Genomic DNA, 25,367 nt, shown 5'->3' on the forward strand with positions numbered 1-25,367 from the left:
GTTTGTGCCTGGCTTCCTTGGGTTGATGGGTACAGGGAGGTGGGGAAGAAAAGAACACCGCTAGCCTTCTCCCATCCTCCCTGCTGCAAGGGCTGTTACTGGAGAAAAAAAGCCTGTCTCCTCCTCAAGCCTCATATCTGAAGATATGAAGATGTGCAAACACACCAGCAAAGGTTTCTTGCTCCTTCCACTCTATCCCACCTCCTGCCTTTTTGCCATGCAAGCATCAAGAGTGATCTGGGCTGTAACTTCTAGAGGAAGAAAAATATCACAGGCACATCTGATTTCACAGCTAATTGGCCCTGGTTTTTGAAATGGTCAGAATTGTCTCAGAAGAACAAAAAGTGATACCTGAGGTCTGGCCCCTGTGCTGCCTGACTCTAGCACCTAGAGTTGTTAGTGGCAAATGTTGCACAGATGCCAGACAGATATGTCAAGGTTATCTTGAGATTCCACTAACTGCTGATGCAAACAGGTCCAGGCCCATTTCCTCTGCCAGAATCTTGCACGATTACACAGCAGTGAATCTGGCCCACTGTTTAAAGCATATTTCAAAAGCAAAGATTTTCCTAGGCATTACCTCAATCTTAAAAAGCAAACACATGGTACCTACATCTTGCACTTTGTTTTCAGCATCTCCCGTAAACTGTTTTTAGCACTGCAAGAAAGCATTTCAGAACACATTTTCTGTGTTTGGCTTGACTGGGTTTTTATCAGTATAAAACTATTAGTATAGCAGTGGCTTGTTACGCATTTACTGCCAATAAAATAAAAGCTGTAATGAGAGAAGTTTTAGATGAAGATTATTTATTGCTGCTAATGGTTGCAGCGAAAGCGTTCATTTGGGTAAAGTGGGCTGAGAGAAGGAAAGGTTGTTCTGGTGTTGGCTGCAGCCTTCAGTCATTAACTTTTCCAGAAAGCATTAAGCTTCCTGTCTGCACTTGCAAAATATATCCCACAATTTTATCAGGAGACAGTCCCCACAATCTAGGCTCAGAGATTTCAAGAGATGGGAAAGCTACTTGAGATCACACAGGGTTGCTCTTTCCACCCAAGTTTTCACATTTTGATTCTAGCCAGCTGCAGCAAGGAAGCTTTCCTCCACGTTCACAGTCAGACAGACACAGTTGCACAGGAATGACCGCTATTCCTCTGTTAAAATTGCAGTTGCACAAATTGGGCAACTTACTTTCTAGATGCAGAGGAAAGCACAAAGGTACGGTCTTAAAAGATCCAAATAGCATTTCTGTTTCTGCCTGCAAGTATGCAGACAGGATATTCTCTAAGATAACCTTTTTCCTTGTTGCTTATGCAAACTATGTGCCCCTTGAACTGGAAAATTATCACCTCCACAGGACCTTACTTAAGAGTATTACTTACTCTCTCATCTCCCCCCAAGATTCAATGTACAATAGTGAAATAGCAAGCCTAACATATGCTACAGTCTGAGTACATAATATTTTGCAATAAATGTAAATTATATATATACATGAACAGAAAGAGCATGACTGTGAGAAAGAACAACCCTACCTACTTCCCATTCATGTTATGCAAACACCTTTCACATGTGTCTTTTGCTCACTGAATGAAAACAGTGAGTATGCACACAACCATGCCCACAAAGCACACATTCCTCATTAAAATCCATGCAATAAATTTGTATCTGATTGACTTTTAAATCCTTCACCTTCCCACAACTCCATCTTCCTCAGATCTAGTGATTCAAATCCTGTTCACTTCTTCAGGCAGTCTGCCGCAGTCAGGGTCTCTTGTCCCCATTTACCTGAGAACATCTTCCCATCCCTACGGGTGTTACTGGTTTGAACCCCAGAACTGGTCACATCCCTTAGCACACCATCAGCAACAAGGTGAAGAGGTGACACACGGACATTAGTGTCATGCAAAGGAAATAGACTGCATTTCCAACCAGGCACTATTTTTTGGGAAAATCAAGGCAGATGAGGACATTAGCATGCTTCACTTTCACATAGGGGAAAGTTTTTTCTCAGGTTATTTTTAGAATGATTTACTGTTTTTAATTTTGATGGTTGGATCCTAAAAAAGGAAGCATGGCACATGGCCTCTTAAAAAGTTGCAAAACCCACTCTCAATAAAATTTAATATGCCCTGCCTTGGCTTTTCTTTAACGTGCACTGTGTGGAGTGCGGTGGCATAAGCATCAATCCTTTCGGCACACTCCTGAGTAATGCGACTACCTCACACCTCTGCAGATAGGACGTTTATTCACCAGTACTGCTGATTTTCCCTGTGCCCCGTGTATGTGCGCGTACCCACATGTGACCCTGACAGCTTTTCCTCACTCTTGGGCGTTAGCACCCAGTGCAGGAGTCACTCAGTGCACAGTGACTGAGAGAACTGTGCTGACACAAACTCTAACTCACCAGATTGTCATCCCAGCAAAACAGGAGCTCTGATGAGCACATGCTGGTGTATGCTCTGGGTGTGTGCACTGCTGCATGTCTGTCTGTATGTCTAGCTAAATTTCCCATCCACTAATTCCTAATGGAACAGGGGTGGCCAAATCTTCTGCTGTAGTGAACTTATAAAGTCCTGTGTAATTTGACAGAGCTGTAACAGGTTATACCAGCTGAATGGTTGGCTCAGATACCCTGGAAAGCTGTTCCAGGAAAGAATTTTGTTGCCCTATCTATCATGTGAAAGCAGTGTTGCCATAGATTGTATTAGTTACTGCATATTTTGTGTTACTAGTGCAGCCAAGAGAGTGCAATATACAATGAAGAAGAACATAACACAAACCACATGCACCCTACCAGCACCCCCACACATTAAAAGAGTCCTAACAACCTGAGAACAAACTAAAATTGTTAGGATACAACACCAAAATAGATTAAAAACATAGGGTACCACAGGAAGCATGAGAGATTGAAGTCACCAGTATCCTAGGTCTCAGAAGTAAGAGGGATTTTGCTCCCATTCCCTAAAAAACAGAGTCCATTCAGGTGCCACTATATATCCGAGGTGTCACTCGGAGCTTTGGCTTCGTGAAGTTAAGATGTGTGCAGCAGAGGAGTGCACCCATCACGGCCAAGTATTTATTCGAGTAAATACTGATAGCTAAAGTTTTGGCTAAAATAAACCTCCTTGAACTGCAAGCCCACTTTCTATAGGGTGGGTTAAATATCAAGACTGTAGAGAAGTGGACATTAAGAAGAAGCCCTTGTTAGCCAGTATGTCCCTTGTTAGTCTTGTTAGTCAGCTTGTTATTGCAAAACTGTATAATTAAGCTCATATTCTCCCATAGGTAAGGCTATAAAGTGGCACTTTGAAAAGTATTATTGATTTAAAGCAAGCATCCCCACTTTCCTAAAGCTACTTTTCCTCTACAGAGGGTTTCTCATAAAACACAAAGATCCAGAACAGCTGGGTTCTTGGTAAAGATGGTCAGATCAGTACAGCTTTGAACCTCCCATATGAGATATTCACTAAGCTTTTCAAAGGAACAGGTGGATTTGAAAACAGAATTAGACATTTGATATTTAATCATCCAGAGTTGTCACCTAAGACTGATTTTCAAACAATTGGATGTGAATTGGCCACAGGACATGGTTAAAAGGAAGTTCATAGAAAATAGAGCACGTGAAATCTGGAGCCTAAATACATATGGCCTAATTTAAAAACAGGATTAAAGGAAATTCACAAAGTCATTTTGCTGCTAGATTTAATTAGTATGTTTAATATGTGAGATCACCTGAATCTACTTTTACTTGTTTTGTGTCCCATTAGGAGTTTCACAGGAGCAGTAATATGACTGAGTGGCCCTTGTGAGGGATGAAGCTTAGGCTGCTCTGAAACAAATCAAATTAATTTGAAATGATTCTTTCCAGGTATGACATTCTTGGAAACAGATGTGATAAGGAGGGAGGGCGTCAGAAATACAGATAGATAGACCTATAACTTCTTTTTATATACATTGGCAACTTTTTTTAATATTTGCAGAAATACTGTAGCACTTGAAAGCCTTTTCACATATGATTACAACTGATGATACTCTAGAACTTGAGATACTCTGGTGGAAAAGGTCCTCACACAAATTTTCCATCTCCATCAGCTCCCTAAGACGAGAAAGTTGTGGGGACTGGGTCACAGGGCTTCTTTTGGAAGATGATAGAGTGTAAATTTGCACCCAGAGGCTTTGCAATGAGTGAAACAGGCCTGATGATACCAGGTTGCTGGCTGAGTTAGAGCCATGATGGAGGAATGAGTGCCTTATTTTGAGTAACACTCTCAGGCTTTCCACTTGATTTCACTATTGCTGATTGATTTTACATGGAAGTCACTCTGGAGTTTACACTGCCGAGAAGCAGTGTACACCCCTAAATTGGATAAGAGAAGATTTTATACTGTTTACCAAACAAAAAGTATCATCAATGGCTTAAATAGTACAGATTCATAGCTAAACTACCATACAATAGCAAAGGAGATGGAGGCAAGGGCGATAAGGATAGGATCAGGGGGAAAAAAGAACTCCGAAGCTAATTTCTGGAGACTCAGAACATCTAAAACTTGCATCCAACTCTGCAAGCTACAAGTGCTCAGCTTGCCTGAAAACAAGCCCATGCATATGCATTCTTATGTTAACCTACAAAAATACATCAAAATCCAGGCCCTGATCTGGCAAGATGCTAAATGTTTTCCCTTTTCATCAGACAAGCCTCTAAAAAGATACTGAAGTGTGCATACCATAGAAGCCGGAGCACAGCCACAAAGGCTAATTTACTGAGCCAAAAAGCAGTCACTGCTGCAACTGCCATGCAGACGTACCCACTGCCTTCAGCACAACTTCAGTGAAGACTGGGGGCACTTGTCACTTCACAGGGGGCATTCAGTGTCTCCCAGGCTCACGTTGGGGCTACATATGGATGAACCGAATATTTTTCTTCCCCTTCCAGGCCTCCTTCACTTTCAGTTCTGAAGGGTGAATTCATTGAAAACATCTGCACTACAAGAAACATTCTGTGCTTTTTCCAAACCTCATCCCCGTGGTGGCTGGGTAGTAACAGAGAATAGACAGAGCTACATAACACAAGCCTGCGAGCAAGAAACTGCAGTAGAGAGAGGCTGCCGAATGCTGGAGCTTTGCTTCCCACACCTAGGCACTACCCAGGCTCCGCTTACCTTCTGCGCCGTGCTCTGCTCTCGGCCCTACAGCCTAAGGGTTTCCACAGCAACTGCCACATCACACTGCACCGCTCGTACCTCGCAATACAGAACACCTCTTAAACCAACTTCGCTCAGCAGTCTGTCGTCTTTTAACTTCTGCACACCTACGAGTCACTACATGCTCCCCTTGGTATCAAGGCCAATTCTGGGATTGTTTTGGGGGAGATCTTACGCAATATATATTTCTCCTTCTTTTGTCCTTTTTCCCCCTTTTCTTTTCCCTTCACAGACTTGCAGCAGGAAGGGAAGGGCTCTGTAACCGTGTCACAACAGCGCAGCCAGGGCACAAACAGGACTGATCCCATGTCACTCAAAAGCGGCAGCAATGTACCAAGGCAAAGGCTGTGAGAACATGTTTATGGCAGTAAACTTTAATGAGCCACATGAATTCTTCAAACAAGGGAAGAGAAAAGATTTATTTTTGTTTGGGGAATAAGGGATGTGGACCAGTCTCCAGCAGGCCTACCAGGAAGGCGTGTGTAAGGGCTTGCGTGGCCATCTGTTTCTCCTCCTTATCAGCACTCCGGTGCCAGCTGCCTCTGCGGCTGAGCCGCCCCACGTGTGGGCTCTGCTGCCCAGCCCTGCACTGCTGTCTGTCTGCTCCCCACTAATCCCACGGCACCGTATGTGCCCGCTTCCCACCGACTCCATTCGGCCACACCGCACCCTTATAAATCACAGGAGGGGAACCTGCCCATATCCTCGATGGTGCCACTCAGCAAAGTTGCTCCCTTCCCTCGAGTGGCTTCTGAGGCATGTGAGCGGATGCCCTGCTCGCCTCACGTCCTGCGTCACCCATCCTCCATGCCCACGGTTCTCCAGCTCCCCAAACCTCCATTTCCTACAAGGCCATGAAAATATTATCCAAACCTGAACAACTTCTCAGGTTTGGCTCAGGAGTTATGTTTGCTGATGTAGCACCCACATCCGAAAGCCATTGTGCCCAAACTATGATTAAAGCTGCAAAAGCAGCCCAGAAGTCGATACCCTAGACAGACAGGCAAGACACAAACCTGATACCAGAGAGGCTGACAGGCAAGTTTTAAAGCTGTAGCCACCTGGGAGACATGCATGGTGATGTAATCCAGCAGTGGCAGTTGTCAAAGTCATTCTGACAGTGGAGGCCAAAGGCAGGCAGAATGCCTGCAGGGGAGGGGAGCAGGGTCCACGGCCTCCTTCTGCAGAGAGGTGTGAAACAGGCAAAGCCACGGTCAAACTCCCTTTGGGGTGGCCCGCAGTGCTGGCAGCGTAGCTCTCTGCTAAGTCTTGTGCTCAGAGACCATGAACAATCACAACTGAAAAAATATGTAGAACCTGGCTAAAGGACAGTAAGCTGCTGGGGGATGAAAGGCAGGAGATCTTGGTAGGCTGTGAACATCTAAAACACACTGACACCAAAGAGGGTAGCTTAGTAAAGAGAGCAAGAAACCACCTAGGATGCCAAGTTAGGCACCATTGTTCCCTGAAGGAATTACTGGATGAAATTAAGATGAAAACAATGAAACCCATCCAGTCAGGACAGGCTGGCAGATCCAATAGTGATTTTTCTCCTCATTCCATACCTCCATGAGGGAGGTAACAGAGAGGAAGTCATGGCGGTTGCTCTCGTGGCTCACCCAAGGAGCAGCAGCCAGACCTGGCCTTCTCAGCTTCACATGCAGAGGTGGAAAGGATCCATCTGTATCATTATAACATCTTTGAGCCCAGAAGGCATGGCCACAGACCAAGCATGGACAGAATTCAGAACAAAACAATGATGCTACTCCCTGAAGGATTTACCATCAATCCGAGTATAAGAGAAGTAACAGCAATTGGATGTCGTATCTCTGCCAGGGATTTAGAAGTTTACGGTGAGTCGCCACAGCACTTTTACTTGATTTCAGCCTCCTCTTTAGCCTTACTGCTTTCCAGCCAATAAATTAGTCTTTACAGTATTGAATGTAATTTTCACTTTAACCTACACATTGAACTTTGGTTAATTCAGTGAACCCAGAGTCAGAGATGGACTGATGTACTTTTCACAATGGATTTACAAATCGAAATCTGGCCCAGATTATTATGGGCTATAAACCATAATAATAACTTCATAATTTCACTGTTTGTCTGCCAAATGCACTACACAAGGCTATTTCCAACTAGTTCCTTAGTACTGCTACCACCACAGCAGGCTGTGGCTTTGTGACCCACCTCCATAGCAAGACTAAGGACTAAACTGGACTGACAACTGAATTACAGGACCCTGCTAGAAACACACGCATTTATTCCACCGTTGAAGGGTCTGGCAAGGCAACATAGCGAAGGTCACATCATTATCACCTACACTGGCTTCCAGAACATAGAATTTCTCTTTGCTAGGATGCCAACTAAAATAGTTATTACAAACCTTTGACTGCCTCTTGGAGAAGAGTCAGTAGTCTGTCCAACTCATTTATCATTTTAACTCTTAAGGGGTGATTTGTATTACAGAACAAGCTAACCCCTTGTGCTTGGCACTGCTCAAGCATTTTTTTAAGCACATTTCTTTTTTGTGAAGGGATCCTAGACACTTAAAAAAATAGGAAAAGAGAAGAGATGTTCTATCACTGTATCAAATCTAAATTCCTATTGAAGGACTCATTCTCACCTGAAGAATTGCTCACAAAGCCTACTAGAGTTCTTGGGGATTTTACTGAGGCTGAGCACTAGAAGTATGAATTGTTTGAAAGGGGCAGGCTAAAACTTTCTGACCAAACACCCTGAACAATCTACAAATGTGGATTTGAGTGAGATATGTATTCAGGCTGGATCCAGTCCTGTCAGGGTCAATCCTATGTCATACAGTACAAAGCATAACTTGGAGATTAAAGAGAAATGAAAATAAACCCTTGTTCTGTTTTGGTAATTTTCATTTACAGAGATGCAAAGCACAAATATTTCTAAACAATATTCTTACAGAACTTGGAGGGTATTCTTCCCTTTCAAATAATTACTATTTAAAGAAATTCTGACCTCACTTTAAATGAGATGCAGCATGTAAGCATACAGAGCTTTGTTGGAGAAAATAAATACTATTGAAAATAAAATTAGCATTGGAAAACCTCAGGCAATAATCCCAACCAATCAGCCCGGCAGGCTTGAAAGTAGACATGCAAGAAAGCCTCGGATAATGCAGTGATGCAAGATGCAAAAGAATCTGCTTGCCTGGGTAAGATAGAAGATCACTATTTAACACCACCAAGACAACACCTCCAGGCTCTTTTATTTAAGTACTGAGCTAACCTGGCTCTGTTTAGCTCACACTCTGTTGGGACCAGATGATGATGAAGTCAGAGGCAAGATAAACGGAGATTAACCTTTACAGATATTTCTGTTCCTGAAATTACTTCCCTTTCTTTGCTGCTGGCTCCAGCTCACAAGTTTCTTATTCCCTCTTAATGCTAATAAAGTTAAAAAACTACTCACCCAGCTGAGGATCAGGCCCTGAATTTTTGTTGCCCTTGACATTGGTCTGTTAGAAGCAAGTAAAATTAATGGTGCTCATAAAGCCTCCAGAAGGTCAGTGGGAGGTGCACAGAGCACCCTATGACTTGGTACTAAAAGGAAGAAATTCCAGTCCCAGTTTCTCAGCCACCTTAACTTCAGAGATACAGAAGGTGTCATATATAGACAAAATCCAAATGAGCAAGGGGACATATGTGATGGACCATAAGGGGTAGATAGTTACTCAACAGAACAAATAGTAAGTAGGAAGATGAACTTACGAGCACAGTAGTGGAAGAGGTGCTTTAAAAGTGCAAGGAGGAAATGCAGCTACAGACCCATTGAAATATCTGTGCTGTCTGCACAGTCCTATGGTGTTATTCTGAGGAGGTGAGGAATGCAAGGCAGGGGGTCTGTGGTCTATGGTTTGTTTTTCCATCAATACATATGTCTGACTTCGAGTAAAAGATTAACGAGACAGCTAGCAAATGTCCTAGGAGACAAATGGATAAAATGCTGTTTGTACATGTCAGATGAGGGAGGGCTTGTTCTCGTCTCTCAGTCTCTGAATGAGTCTGCAAGGATGCACACCTGCATCAGGAAGATTTCCTTGACAAGGTAACCCTTTCCACTGCAGAACGCATGATCACGTCAGCATACAGCTTACCTGACACGTACATTCTTTTGGTCAATGTGGTTTGGAAAGAACCTTCCACCTACTTTTTTTTTTTTCTGCATGTGATGTACATTGCTGCATGTTACAGAAAAGCCCCAGGTAAAGTAAATGGAAACTCTAACCAGCAGCTATGCACCTGGTGTTTTTGCATTTCCCAACAGATATTACAGTTGCTGGAATGATGTGTGAATCTTCTACAACACCTCCTATTGACAATTTAGTTTAGGTGTGGCATGAGAGAGATCTGTGCTATTGATACTAATGACCCACAGCCTGTTGCTAAAGGGAGGGAAGAAAGGAACTGAGGGAATTCATAGTTTAAAAAAACAAAACAAAACCCCACAAATATTTACATTCTATTACACTTGACAGCAAAAACTCTATTACAAGCTGAAAAGATTGCAGACAGGCGTGCTGACACTCTAATTTTCCAGGGAGGGTCATGGTGGTGGACAGAACAGCTAGACAGTCACTAAAGCTCATCCTTTCCAAGTATCAGAAACTCTTGCATTTTCCTCTCCTGTTGGCAATCCATGCTATTGGTGATCCCTCAGAGTTGATGGTATAATGCTGTTGGTCTGAGTCCTACTGCAAGGAATGCTGTAGTGCCCAGTCAACCACTAGCATTAACCACAATCTCCCAGCAGATCTAAATAATCTAGCAGCTCAGCTCTGTGTAGTAACACCACAAAAAAAAAAAAAAACAGGAGCACATTTTCCTTTTCCTTCTTTTTTTTTTGTTTTTGTTTTTGTTTGTTTGATTTTTCTGCAAAAATCAGAGTTAACTTCTTTTAACAAAAAAGTGTCCTGTGACTTACAACACTGTCATAACCTTCAACATCTCTCAAGTTCTGGTCTCTTCTTTACCTGAAACCTGTGAAGTGTGAGTCATACCCATTTTCCTTATGCCACGATGGGGAGGAATGCTGATATGTGGGAACTGACAAAGAGGCATGAGGGAACCGATGTTCACCTTTCATCCCAACAAAATCTGCTGGTGAATCATAGGGTAAGAACTTGACCTCACCCATGAAGTTGCATGAAGATTAAAAGAACTTCCTTGTATCTCGTTGCTGTGCCTCTGACTACTGGATTTGTTGGCTAGAGATGAGCAGTTAAACCACCTCTCTAAGCTCAGATAGAATGAGTTCAAGTGTTGTCAAGGATGTCCCTTGACAACCTGGCTCTGAAAATCATAAGTGATCTCTTTCGGTGAGTCAAGAGCAACCGGTCCTGCTACTGGACACATAAGGCAGATGGTGGTTGCCTGCGGAAAGGGACATACTTGACCATCCCAAACCCTTTTCAGATTAGTGTCATCATACATATTTTTGTGAGAAAAGTTAGGAGCCCTGAATGAGAAGGTGATGTTGCAGAAAATTAACCCTCAAGTAACCTTTCTGTCTCACTTAAATCTGCCAGCATGCAAGGAAGCACAGAATAAAAGCAGGGAAAAGGAACACCATGAAATGAAAGTGATTTAATTTGTTATGAACTGAACAGCTTTCTCTATTCAAGGCTCTTTGTCACCTAGGGATTAAAATAGCCATAATCCTTTAGCTCTCTTCCCACTCCTGAGTGCAGCTCTTCGGCTCTTGAGGATTTGGCCCATAGTCACTGCTGGGGTGCCATGTCCCTCCTCCTCGAGGGTGCTGCCAGAACGCAGGAAATAAGACACATGCCGGCCCATCCTGTACTGTATTCTTACTTCTATTTTTTTCCTTCTTTGCAGCTGCAAAATACAACTGAACAAGTTAAATTCCACTTCCCTTGAACACAGAAGCAAGCAGTGCATTTTGTCACATGGTCACATCAGCAGACCGCAACAGCAAGTGCAGTCACCTGGTGAAACAATCCACTCAGAGATTTGGAAGGAAAACTTCCTTAGGGCAGGTGACATTGGACATCTGGCAGCCCTCTACGTTTGTTCTGAGAATAACACCTACGTTGTAGGGCATGTTGCCGGAAGCTGCACCCACCTGGGATGTAGCCAGCCCAAGATGAAAGGGAGCACCAAATCCAGAAGGCATGATTAGCTTTTACTGATGGTGTTCAAGACAGAGGTACCTGGGAACATGCTAGTTCCCCTTAGGTTCTCAGTACCGTTTGGTAAAGTCAGGGAACTAAGAAAATTAATCAGGTCAGAGCCAGGCTTGCATATGCTTTCTCCACAGGGATTACAAATTACTTGCCAAATATTCAGATTGGGTAATGGTTACCTGGATTACCAAGGGTATGTAGCCCAAAAGAAAATAGTCGCTTAGAGTTTCATCACTCCCTGCCAAAGTATATGGCAGAATGAGAATCCTTCAGCACATGATGTAAGGTTACAAGCCTGTGTGTAGTTCAGATAGTAGAGTTCAACCCATCGTGACTGGCTGAAGCAGAAGAAACAATAACACACACACACACTCCGTTTATAGGAAAGCAATCAGTTGATTATGAACTCCAGAAGCATCTGTGGAATCCAGAGATTCCCTGAAATAACATTGCCTTTCTTGGGACACAGGGGACGAGCCTTCATCTCTGTTCTAAAATGTAAATTTGACCAAAGCTAATTTTACCCCAGCGCCTAGCTATGAGATCATTGTTCTACCAGTGGACAAGTTTAGCCTCACACTGCCACATATTTTATGACCAAGTGCAACTTGAAGCAGAGCCTGTAGCGTCTGTGAGGGGCACTGCTATGTGATAAAAAAGTCCATCATCTGTCGTATTTAACTATAAAGCTGGCGAAACTTGGGCTCCTTCTAAAAAAAATAGTTAGGTGCCACCAAGATTTACAGAAAAAATAGGCATCCAGACTATTACATGGTAATTGTATGTGAGAGTATGGAATTCCTGAACCATTTTAGAGGTGCTTTTCTTCTCTGTAACCAAACAGCAATATGAACCAGGGAAGAGAACAAAAATTATTCAAATTTACTCTCTATTCCAGTCAGCCATGCATACGGTGCTGACTCAGAAGCAAATGTTAAAATCAGGAGCCATGCGGGAGCTTAAAAATCCAATTGTGTGTCTCCCAAGGGAGGTCATTACAACAGTGTCAGACAGGCCTTAAGCAGGAGGAATGAATAGGTGGAGGGAGATCTGACAGCAGGGGAAAAACAGTGCTGGGAGAAAAGGCCGTGGTAACAACAGGTCCAACTGACACACACAGCCTTCAAACTGAACTGTGATCCTGGGGCTTCTGAGGAGGAAATTGATGGCCAATATCAAAAGTTAATAAGGAAGACATGGTGCAACAATAATAAGGAAAGAGAGAAAGCATTAAAATACTCAGTTCAGGGCCCACTTCTGTGTGCCACTAGAAGATTGCACTCCACCTTTTTTTTTTTAGGTTTACAACTAAGATGGTTCATTTTAGACACAATTGAAAAGAAGCAAACAAGACTCAAACTGGCATCTCTAGGAAAGCTGGCAATATTATTAGGGCTTACTCAAGGTACTAAACCTGGCCGTAAATGAAATATTAATTAAAGGGTGCATTCTGTGCCTGCAGAAAATGATTATTCAACACAGCAAAGATGTTTTGCCTAATTGTATAATGAAGCTTGATCTTACTATGCAGTAAGGCTTAGACCAAAATGTTAGTGTAAGAAGATCACAGAGCTTTAATGAAGCGTTAAAACTTGGGAAAGACATGTGTGTATTACTACTTGACTTCAGAAAGTATGCAAATCACCTCAAGTTCTTTTCTGTATGAGAAAACAGATAAATAGTCAACAGCCTTTATTTCACTGTTGCATTGCTCATCAGTGGCTAAACTGAGGATTCAATTAATCTCTATTAAATAATTTGTCAATACAAATAAAATCATTGCAATTTAAGATAATAATGTTTGGTTTGGTTTTCTTTTTTTTTCTTTTATTACCATGAAGAACAAGGGATTTTATCAATGTCCAAATCACAGCTTCCTTCAATGGGGAGATATCCAAAGTTTAGGCCTCCCTTCTCCTACATATGCATAAAAATCCTTCTTTATCTTTTAAGAAACTATCTTTTCTCTTGAGACGGGAACTACCAAATCCACTCCTCCCATTCACACTGAAGAGAACCTCACTCTTTAAACAGCATCACTTAATCCAAAACAAACATTAAGAACGTTAAGATACCTAAAATATCCCTTAGTTTACTATGGAATGTAAGATTCAGAGTGAGGGTATCTCCTTCTTGGGACAAAGAAGGAAGAGCAGGTGGATTCAAATGGGTAGACTGTATTCGAACTAGCTTATCTCCAAGTACCATGGCCAAATTTATGAGCTTTTCTACAGAAAAAAAATTAGTGTCAGAAGGACATCCTGGCTTGGAATGCAGCAGAACTGATTCCCACAAGCACGGGAATGTTGCTATTTTTCATGATAGAGCTGTTAATCTTACAATAAAGTAACTTTTGGATGTATTTTCACTCCATGGTGAACTCTCCTAGCAGTGACCTCAGTGTAATCAGCCCTCCCAAGTTACAAGGCTGTGGAAATATTGCTGGAGGCAGGTCTTGCACTGATTTCTTTTGTGTCTCCATTTAGTCTTCAAAGAAAGACACTACCAGGAGCAGAGAAGGCCATGAAACTGAAGACATTGCTTTAAATAAAAAAGATTTTAGTGGTTGTATTAAAGGGGCTATCTTTGCTTCCAATTGTGACTACAGCAATAACGTGGTGAAAACATCTAGGCAGTGGTGAAAACATCTAGGCAGGTGCATAATTTAAAAAAGGGAAAGGACATCTTCCACCTCTTTTAGGAGAGATCAGGGTTTATATTTCTCTGTGTCTGTTTGATTAAAGAAGAACTAAAAACAAGGGCAGAGTGAAACAAGGAGGAGTGAGATAGGATAGAAAAGACACAAGATGAATGAAAAGAATAGGGGGAAGGTGAGGGGGAAGCAGGGAAGAAGGATGAAAGAGAGAGATGACATCTGACTTGGACAAGGGGTGAACCACAAGCCTAGTCATTGCCAGTGTCCAGGAACAAAAATAACTGGCTTGGCCACCCGGGGGGCAAGGCAGCTGGCGGTGCGGCGGGAGGGTGTCTGCTCCGCGGGGCTCTGTGCGGCACATCCCTACTCTGCTTTCAGACCTCCCCCCGTCCCTCTGCTGTGTGACAGAACTCGGGGTGTTCTCGCTGTCCCTGTGGTTGTGGTTAGGAAACTGCCGCAAGTTGGGTCTCAATAGAAAAAGTATTTTAATACAAGAAAAACAGGAAACTCAAGCACGTTTTGGGTCTAATTCAATTTCAGTTCCCCGATTCCTTTATTTTCTATGGACAAAAGGCATGTAACAAAATTATGAACTGGGACGTGAAGAAAGCAGAACTGTGCACATGACAGATAAAGCTGGCTCATTATGTGAAAACTGAAGCCATGCAAAATATAAATTCAGAGCAGATTAAAACAACTCTCATCCAAAAACCAGTTAGGACCAGTCAAGCAAATCCCGGCACCTGGACAGAGTTTGAGCAGAACGTATATGAACTGGCACAGGTCATGGTTTCACAAGAGTAGACCAGATTATGAAGAAATGCAAATATTCTTTCTTCATTTTAAGCTGAAAGCAATCTCTGGTTTAGGAGTCTCCAGAGATAAGGTACAAGGTTCAGTGTCGGCTGCCCTATAGTCTCTTCGCAAGATGGTCAGTGCATTTTAGTGCTAATGTACTAAAGTATGACATTAGCTCAAGATAACCACATTCTATTGAGAAACATAACAATAGAAATAATGGAATAAGCACTTCATGCAATTTGCTAGGAATGTAGTTTGGACACTAACAGCCAAAACAAACTAAAATGGCAAATGCAAGGACTCTATTTTGAAAAGATCTGCAAACAGACTCAGCAGCTTTACAGGGGGTCATATTTTCCACAAGGATAAACCGTCCTTGAACAATATTTTCAGTGTTCTGGGTACTAACTTGCTTTCTTTTCATATGGATTGTTCTCACCTCCGCTCCTTTTCCTTGAACAAATATTTACGGTGACCAATAAAATTTGCTCACCATTTATGAATTACATAGCATCGCATTCCCACACGCTGTTTTATACACCTATACATAGAGCATATGTGCCCACAGAAAATGACATCTCTAAACTACGTCTGGTGGAATTATTTTTAAGCAATCATATTCACTGTAGATCTCAGTCCCGATTCATCAATACATTTAATTCACTGTGGTATTAGATCTGTGAGTGAGAGGAATGAAGCATTCAGCTCAAGAAAGGAGGTGACATATTTCACCAGAGATAAAGTGTTTCTGTATGTGAAAGACTGATGTGTGATGCAGTGCCCATGAGCACAGGAGTAAACACATTACCTTCACTGGGAACTACTGATATGTTTAATTTTAAGAAAGCAATAAAAAAAAAAATTGTGAATTATTCATACACATATAAATACTTTACCTGGTCAGAGCTTAAGTGGGCAAACTGCAGCCTCCGAGATGCCAGCAGACTGTAGTGATAACCATGCTGGACTACTATCTGTTATTCATTCATTATTCACCTATTTTTATTTGCTGCTCATCTTCTTGAAAATTTCAGTAAACAAGTCCGGAATGGAAAGAATCCTTACATGTGAACAAAGAACATCCAGCACAAATTATGTATTAAAAAAAAGGGTAAAAATGTCCCAGATTAACATATATAAGCAGAATGCCTCATCTAAACCTCTCTTCTTTTTCACAAGGGGGGGACACACCCTCAGCACACTGGGGCCCACTGGCGTTTCTGCTGTTTACATAGCTTTGAGGAAGTCAGGGATTGTGCTCCACACACAGGTCCTTTTTGCTGAATTCCCCTCCAGGAGTGCAGGGGCAAAGAGGAACACATCTCTCATGAACACCTGCAACCAGCAGTTCCTTCCTCAGGCACTTAAATAGATTTTCCTCACACTACAGTAAAACGAGATACTGGCTGTTCCCCTTCATACACCTCAAAACATAAACAGTGGTGCAAGCACGAAAGAAGGTGAGAGTGCAGCATGTTCCTCTAGGATGCAAAAGCAAAACCACACAAAGCATTAACATCTATGGTGGACTTGGGTTTAATTTGCAAATCCCAGGTGTTCTGCGGTGCCCTATTGAAAGAGGCTGAGGTTCAGGCTGCGTGGTATGCCTGAGGTCTATCACACGCATGTTTGTACTCAAATACCTTGTTTAGAGTTGTTCCCAGTCTTATAGATCTCTCTCAACTCTTCTGGTCTTCATAGGGGAGGCTCTGTGGCCATAGACCATCTGAGACAGTCTGTTGGTTGCTGGAGGAGATGCACTCACATAGAGAGCAACATAGAAAGACAGTGTTGGTATGTATGGGCCTAACTTGGTTTAGGGCCTAGCTAAGCCTGTGCTTTGAAATTCTTAGTTTTATTTGCTATTTTACACTAAAGTTAGTTATGGATAAGCTTTGGTTTTTTAGTCAAGAGAACCAGACTTCAAGACAAGGTGATGGCCACAAGGTAATCACCAGGCCAAGCCTGATGGTGAGGGAAACACTAACTTCCCTGTGGGTAGAAGGAGGAGAAATGTATCAGCAGAGGCCCTTGGTCAAAGCAGAAGAGGGTGGGAATTTCCTTCCAAAAAAGAGACATCTGTCCAGCGTGAGGAAGGACATGCTAAACAGCCCATGCTACCTGCTCTGTACTAGAAGGTACATACCGTATGACAAAGCTCTCAGTGTCAAATGCCCAGTGAAATGTTAAGCAGCAAGAAAATAGTCTCAACTACCAGCACAGTGGACACAGCAAAAACTATTGGCTTTGGTACACAAGCAAAGCATAAATACCTGAATTGCCTGAAGCAGCAAGACACACAAAATGCAGGACTGCCAAAAGTGTTGGTGAGAGGGACTTGGAGGGGGAGATGCTGCACTGCTGGGCAGGAAAAAAAAGGGATATAATCCCATGTGCTGAGCTCAAAGGAAATAGAGATGGTTTCCTGATAATCTTGAGAATGAGAATTTCAGATCCATCTGTCCAAGAAAAGGGAACTACATAGAATCACAGAATCATTTAGGTTGAAAAAGACCTTTAAGATCATCAAGTCCTACCATTAACCCATTATGGCCAAGTCCACTGCTAAACCATGTCCTTCAGTGCTACATCTACAAATCTTTTAAATACCTCCAGGGATGGCAACTCAACCACCTCTCTGCACAGCCTGTTCCAGTGCTTGACGACTCTTCAGTGACTATTTTTTTCCCTAATATCCAATCTAAACCTTCCCTGGTGCAACTTCAGATCTCTTGTCCTAACCCTCGTAAGTATGGAAATGAGACCGACTCCTACTTTACCACGACCTTCTTTCAGTATGTGGAGAGATTGATAAGGTTTCCTCCTTTTCTCCAGACTAAACAATCCCAGCTCTCTCAGCTGCTCTTCATAAGACTTGTGCTCTAGACCCTTCATCGGCTTGAGACAGAGTTATATCACAATGTTTAGCAGACTTTCTTGTTCACTTGGCTGGTAGGTTGTAAGGTGGTTTTTGTCTTTTGCAGCAAATGTTTTCCATACTAACACCTGTATGACAAACACTTTGATATTTGAAAGCTGTGTCTCTGAAACCTTATCTGTCTCATTTGAGCAAATTTATCTCCCATAAGATGCCAAAGACCTTTAGTTTTTCTTTAAGATGACTTTATATCCAAACACATAAACCCTGCTTTATAGAGAAAACATCTTTTCATCTGTTATTTAGCCACCATCAAGCAATTATCAACAATAGCACAGTACAAGTCACACTCATCTGCACATCATGCAACACATACAAAAATGTCTCTCTTTTATCTCATCTCTAATCAAGCCACAGTGATGGTTTCAGAGGCTTTTTCAGCACTTCTGAGAACAGACAGTAGGCTGAGTTAGACAGGAGTAGCAAGCATTAAGTGTGCAGGTGAGAGAAGAAAGGGACTCCTACCTTCACCTCTGCCCAGCATCCCCACACGTCTGAGCCCTTCCAGCTTCTATGAATAAGATTTCACTGATTTTCATAAAATAGAGGCTATTGAACAACTACTAGGAAGTCATTAAGTATTGTAAATAACTAAAATAGATGTATTGTTGTCAAAATACGCTGAATAATTGCAATTTGTGATGCATGAGCTTTGCTATGCTGGGTATATTAACTTACTAAATTGCAAAATTAATTCAGCCACAAAGGGTCTCCCCCAGTCAACCATGCAAATCAGCACAGTTTTGTTGCAATGCTTTATATTTCCATACTGCCTTTAATCAGAGGTTCTCAAACTACATTTGTGATTCACATTTAATAAGATGTACTATATTTTCTTGAGTATGTTTATAGCATACACTGCACTACTTTCATTGTACTTTGTACATTTTACATTGTACACATCTGTAACACTGTTGAGTGGGCTCATGCAACACAAGCAGCTCTGGCCATTGCCTTGTTTCTAGTTTACAAATGTGCTAGTCACACAAACATGCAAATATACATGTGTCTCCATGTTATTCTTTCCCTGCTTGTGCAGATACAAAAGATACAACTTAGTGGGAGGATAAAAAACTTGCAACAGTTTTTTCCTGGATGCCTATTTCTTGTAATCTTCCAGTGGGAGACTCTAAAGAAGATGCAGCAATGGAGCTGAAATGCGACCATGTTTGTGTACATGTGTGGATGAACAAGCTGCAAATCAGTGCATTGTACTGCAGAATCATGTAACATATGAGCAGCAGATAGGTAAGGCTAAAATTTATCATTTAAAACCAACTGCATACCTAACTTGTCTTGCTAATCATACAGAAGATTATTCATGGTGAAAGAGATTTAAAAATCCAATTTAGTTTTTACCACATATTCTTATTTAAAGGCTAGAAGAAAAGTATTATTTTACAGATACTGATCAGAGACACTAGGAGTCTTACTTTCCCACAGTTGCATTGTAAGTCTGTAGCTACACTGGCAATTGCATCCACTCAAATCACTATTAATTCCATTTACATCATCAGTGCCTAAAGACTACTGAGAATGGAGCACCTTTGGTCTTGCTAGGCTCTGTACACACAGAGCTGCAACCAAGCCCAGTCTGGAGCACTCACAACCAAAACAAAGAACAACAGAGGAAAGTCAGTAACGTGACCAGCAAATTGTATGATAGAAACAAATTCAGAGGGGGTACATTTGTGTGTTTTTCTTAACGGGAGGTGTGGAACTAAAAGAAACAAGGGTCTGATAAGGAAAGATGTAAGGAGAAGTAGGCCAGGAGAGCTAAAGATAAAACAGAGCAGACAAGAAGCAAAAATGAAGTGAAAGGACGGCAGGGAGTGGGAAGAGGCAGACAGGAGAGAGACAGAGCTCCAGCGAAAGAGGATGGGGTGCAGAAAAATCCTCAAGAAGTGCAGCAAGCTCTCGCAGCATCTAACAGTCCTTATTTCAGCAACTCTAGTAGCTGTTCCTCTCTGTGGTTCAGTGGAGGCACCACTTGTGTCCTAACATCCTCTAAGCAAAAGAGCTCCCTGCACAACTCTGTTGAGGGAGGGGGAGGGATGGGCACTGGCCAGAGCCCATCTACTTCCCTATCTCCTCACAGCCAGCTCAGCCCCAGCTGCCTCTGCAGCTGCTCCACAAGCTAGAGAGCTCGGCCACAGGGCCAACCACAAGCCCAAACTTCTTCTCTTCCTAGTTGGTTCACCACTTGTATCTCACACAACAGCCCTGCTGTGAGGACAGTGCAAACACATTGAACACTCCTGCTTCTCTTCCACACCATTCCCCTTTCTGGATCAGATGAGCAGAAATATATGCAACAGATGAGTAAGGAAGAAAGGAAAGAGGGAAAAAAGTTGCATCTTTCTGCTCATCACCTAGATGGTCTTTTAGGCAAGTATGCTGACAAACATTCAATCCCTATAAAAACTTCCTGTTAAACTGATTTTGAAGGTCAGGCTTCTGTCTTTATTACGGTTTCATGAAAGCTTTCAAACAGCCAAAATTTCTAAATCTGCTCTACCAAGGGTCATGCTGTGCACGCTTTTCCTGCAGACAAAAAGGACATGGGCATACAGCAGATGATGGTTTATGATAGCAGGAAACAGCAGATAGGGGCACTGCCACTTACCTCCACACCCCTGTCCTCAACGAGAGGAAATGGAGTTCACGGGGATGGACGTACAGCCATTTCTCGTGGTATCTTGCCAATCCTCTGTCCCAAGGTCTCCTATGATTAATGCTGATCCACCACCTGGAGTCTGTGTTGGCCATTTGTACTGTTTTTAATGGCAAGTAATCATAGTAAGCATGTGTGATGGATCTCCACCCACATTTCTGAAGAGTTCTGGGACTGCTGGAAAGATGAAACAAAGTTGAACTGGGCCCCAGACCACACCAGTAACCAAGTATCCAGTGAATTTGCTCTCTGCTTAAGGGCTTGTAGGAAAAATTTCCTCTTCCTTGCCGTATATTAGGAATAGCAACAAGAAAGGAGTTACAGTAAGGTTGTCTCTGAAACAGGCAGCAGGTAGGAGAAGATATTTTCTGCTCCTAAGCCACTCCGACTCCTGCTGAGCAGCATGTTTCCAGGATCCTTCAGACAGTACAACACAGCTCACTGCCTCTAAAAAGGTGACCTTCAAACAAGAATATCAAAGTTAGGGCAACAGGTTTCTGAAACACTTCTTGTGAGTTATCATTAAAATAGCAATTTGTGGCTAAGAACAAAATCCTGAGTAAAAGGTTAGCCATCACATGCTTTTGAAAAGGCATGTGCTGTGTTAAACAAAACCATTACAACCCAAGCTGCAACCTATTTCCAACATCCAGAGCCAGAGATCACATAAAACTATCAGATTAGATTTGTACTGTAAAGTTTCTACTAAAACAAAGTCACGCCTGATAACACTGATATAGTACACACTATATGTAGGTAAATCAATATTATCATTACCCCCTTGAGTGCAATACTCAAGCAAGGTTTGGTAATCAAAGCAGACTGCATTTAACAGGATATCAGAAATATTTATGACATCTTTAAACAATTGCAAGTCTAAAAGCTAGAGCCCTGATGATTCAAAGTACAAAAGCAGAACGCTGACAGCACTTGGTAAAAGGAGAATTTTCTTTCTCCTTTTGGCACACCACCATTAGATCCCCTGCATGCAATCCAGTCCTGCAATAAATATCCGAGCCACACACAACACTCTTATGTACACTCAGGCATCTAAAGCTTTAGCTGTCACAAACTATCACGGCTTCCTTGACTTCAGCACAACTGTCCACAGCATCTGAGGGTCTAGCCCAAGGAACATTTTCCATCAGAAACTGAAAAGCACCAGTTTTAGAGTGGCTTTTTAACAGATTACCAAGGTTGGTGTTGCTTTTTAAACATACATCCTTTAGTTCCCGACAGGTCTTCGGCACTTTTATGTGACAATCACCTCTTTTAATCTCATCTGCAAGGTGTTCAGGCCAATGTCAACACACGGTATTGCCTGACACTGGTATTAGTGGCTTATAAATTACTACATTTCATTCACCAAACTAAAGGCCTAGAAACTCAGCTGAGATTTTAAACTTTACCCCACAGAGGTGCAGATTATGAGCTGAGGATAAGACTGTGGCTGTGACTGAGAGAAGGCCTGGCTTCACAATAAGCTCCACCAATTCTCATGCCTCCCTCCTCACCCAGCTTCCCCAGACAGACGCTTTGGTTCCATGCTGACACTGCTGCAAATGTGACGAGCAGGCTCTGGTTTAAGAACAGTTTTTTTGTCCTTCTGTCCAGCTGCTAAAGTGGGTAGGTCAGTAGGATCAGAAATTTACAGAAATTTCTTTTGTAGAAAGTCTACAAAATAAATCTACAGTCTGGATATTGTGTTAGTTTTTTTTCCTATACCAATTCATAAGAAGACTCATCTACTCATCTGTTCATTCTCAAGAAATGTAATCTCCTTAATTCACTGCACATTTAATTGGAAACCCCATGGCCCTGTGATGTATCCAGAGCTCTACCACCCAGAGAAGCACAACAATTTGATGACACCTTAAAAGCGTCATTAGCAGAAGCAACTTCTAGGTATAAACACTGAAAATCTTCAACACGCAGTGGTCAATCACTTGTTGAAGAAACTGTTGTTAGAGGGTTCCCCCTTTAGCTGGTTGATACCAACCCTCTGAAAGAGGTAGCTGCTCCCAATGCAGACCTTCTCTTCAGTCCTATTACAAAGGCCAGCATGTTAATTTAACCCAATGAAAGCTCTTTATTTTAAGCTGGTTGATGTTGCCCTGAAGCAGATTCTCTCTTTCCAAATGGCTCTGCCGGAGCAACAGAGCACACACACATTAAAAAAAACCCTAAACCAACAACAATAAAAAGGTTGGTAACCAGCAACAAAAAGGAAAGAACATCTGAAACCAGTATGCTGTTCTACAGTACGTGTCTACCACATCCTAAAACACAAAGCATCATTCAAAGGCGAAATCTGCAGGCAAAATCAATCTTTGCCTGCCAGTGCCTTTCCTGTGAAAGAGATTTAAAAAAAAAAAAAGTAATTGCAGTGAAAAACTGCTCCTCCTTTACCTAAACAAAATCTGAGGAAATTCTAGGAATAAATACCTTGGAGAATAATTAATACTTTTTGGAAATTACTAACAGCTACTCGATCTCTCTTATGGTAATGTTAGAATTTGAAGCTAAGGAAAAAGACCTGGATGGTAACCTGTTAACAGTTTGGCCATAGCAAGTTTTTTGCCTTGATTTTTGTTTTTTTTTCCTGTGAAACTCTGAAAATGGTTTTTCTTTTTTAATTTCAAGCTGGTTTATATTCTTCAAATTCTATTTTTCTGTATAACTGCCCAAAATGCTGAGTGTTCTGTTCACACACACACATTTGTAATTCAGTTTCCAAGGTTTACTTCTAGAAAATGCCAATTTCCTCTAAAACATCCCTCTTCAGTGGGAAAATTAAAAAAAAGAATAAAAATTCTGAGCTTCTTCTCTTTCCTCAGGATGCATCTCATTTCAAACTTGCAGCAATTTGTCACCTTTCATTCCAAATCTTGGAACAGTAAGTCAAGATGATTTTCCAATTAGTCAGATCTTGAAATAAAGAGGAAGAGGCACTTCCATGGAGCTTGCATTGGCTTGTAGGTTTCCCCCTGTAGCTGTTGATAAAAATCACTCCTTGATAACAGCGGTGTTGGACCTTGCAGGAAAGGAGGCTTGAAAGAGTGGGAATAACCAATAGAGAATAAAAACCTTTTCAAAGAATTTAAGACTTCTGTTCCATCCTGCCAGGTCCTTACTGTCAGTGAATCTCAACAGAAATATAAATTGCGCTGTTCTATACTAGTATAATTTACTCCTTCACGTTCCCCCCATCCTTCTTTTTTAATATTAGTGCTGTTGAGAGTGAAACCAGGTAACTTTTGTTCCGCCTAGGCATGGAAACCAAGACTGCATTACGTGGACAAGCAAGGATCTCCCTGATTTCAAATGTGACTCTGCAAATCCAAATGAGATCAACACAGTCCAACACAGCCAGTCCCTGGACGAGGTTCCCCACCATCCCTTCACAGACGTCCCTCAGCTCTGATCTGCCTCTTCCCCACTGCTGCAACCCTGGGTCTTTTCACACCAGAAACCAGCACTTATGCCAAACTGTGAAGTGCTTTTACGAGGTGGAAAGGCACCAGCTAGGGGCTACAGAAAGGCCAATAAACTCCTCTAACTTGTAACAAAATTTAAACCCAGGTCAACTGAGGTGAAGGGCAAGTGCATTAATCGCTGGTATTAACGAGGTTCTGTGTGCCTGGGGCAGCACTGGATTGGAAAAGACAGTACGTCTTGCTGTAAATAAGATAAATAAACAGCAGCTACAATAACAAATCTTCCCCCAATTTCTCTTACTTTTCATTAAATGAGTAATCTGATTTTTATTAAGTCCTCTTCAAAGTCTGTACAGGCCACCCTTTATAACTGAGCCTGTTTACACCACATGTATACCCTCACACATACATTACAGCCAAAGGAACTTCAGCCAGTTTTGTTCTTAAGTGATAATCGAAGAAATCCTCAGTCACGTGTTGCAGCAGTGTGAGTTGGCCATACCAGGACGAAGAGTCATGCAGATGTTACCCAAATGCTTCCATTAACTTAATCTTCCTCAGAAGAGCCCTTCTGCTGCCAAGTACTTAAGAGTGTCACTTGGGATTTAGATGCCATTTTTGTTCACTACTGAAGACTGGTCATGTGTAGGAATCTGCAGCCCTGATAATAGGGTTTACAGAACACCATGAAAATAGATTACCGGCTGCTGAAAACATTTTAAAAAGACAATGTTACCTTTTACTAGTCTTAAAAAGCCTTCTGGCGCGGCAGGCTGAATAACTGCTTATTCCAGTATGTTTCCTAGAATGTCAGCTTAGAACAAAGCAAGGATCATCATGATAATTAGATGAGACACTGACACTATGATACAAGAGTCCAGATCATTAAATGTTTTCCTTCACATCACTTGAAAAAATGGGGATGCATCAGATTTTTTCAATTGTCCTAGAAGATGCTGTTATCTCAGCAATGAAACCAGTTTCACTTTTTTCCTTTTTTAACTCAGTTGTTATGTGGGAAGATGTAGTAGTACAAAATAGCAGGAAATAGTATGAGTAAATTTAACTTGAAAAGTTTAGTATGTTTTAGAGAAAAGATTAACAAGCCTTTTTTTTTTTTCAACTGTCTTTTTATCTCGATTTTTTTCAGCTTGCATTTGCTTCAGCCAAGCAATTCCAACAGTTCAGAAGGACAGATGTTCCATCTCATTCTATTCCCAGACAAGTCACTCTGTAAAATTACATTTCTTTTGAAACATTAGTACAACAGTTTAAGGACCATCAGAAGTTTTAAGGCAGAATTGCGGAGGAATAATTAGCAATATGTTTGGATCTAGTTTCTATATTGGGTATTTTTTTTCAGTTGCACTACCACTCCTCAGTGAAATACAGTTTCCAATCTATTTTCCACCTCGTGGCTCTTGCTGGTTTGCATCTATGCAAGTACCACAAGCCTCATTGCAATCCATGCAGAGTATGCGTAT

Source organism: Colius striatus, chromosome 2 (genome assembly GCF_028858725.1).
Source record: "Colius striatus isolate bColStr4 chromosome 2, bColStr4.1.hap1, whole genome shotgun sequence".
Lineage (NCBI taxonomy): Eukaryota > Metazoa > Chordata > Aves > Coliiformes > Coliidae > Colius > Colius striatus.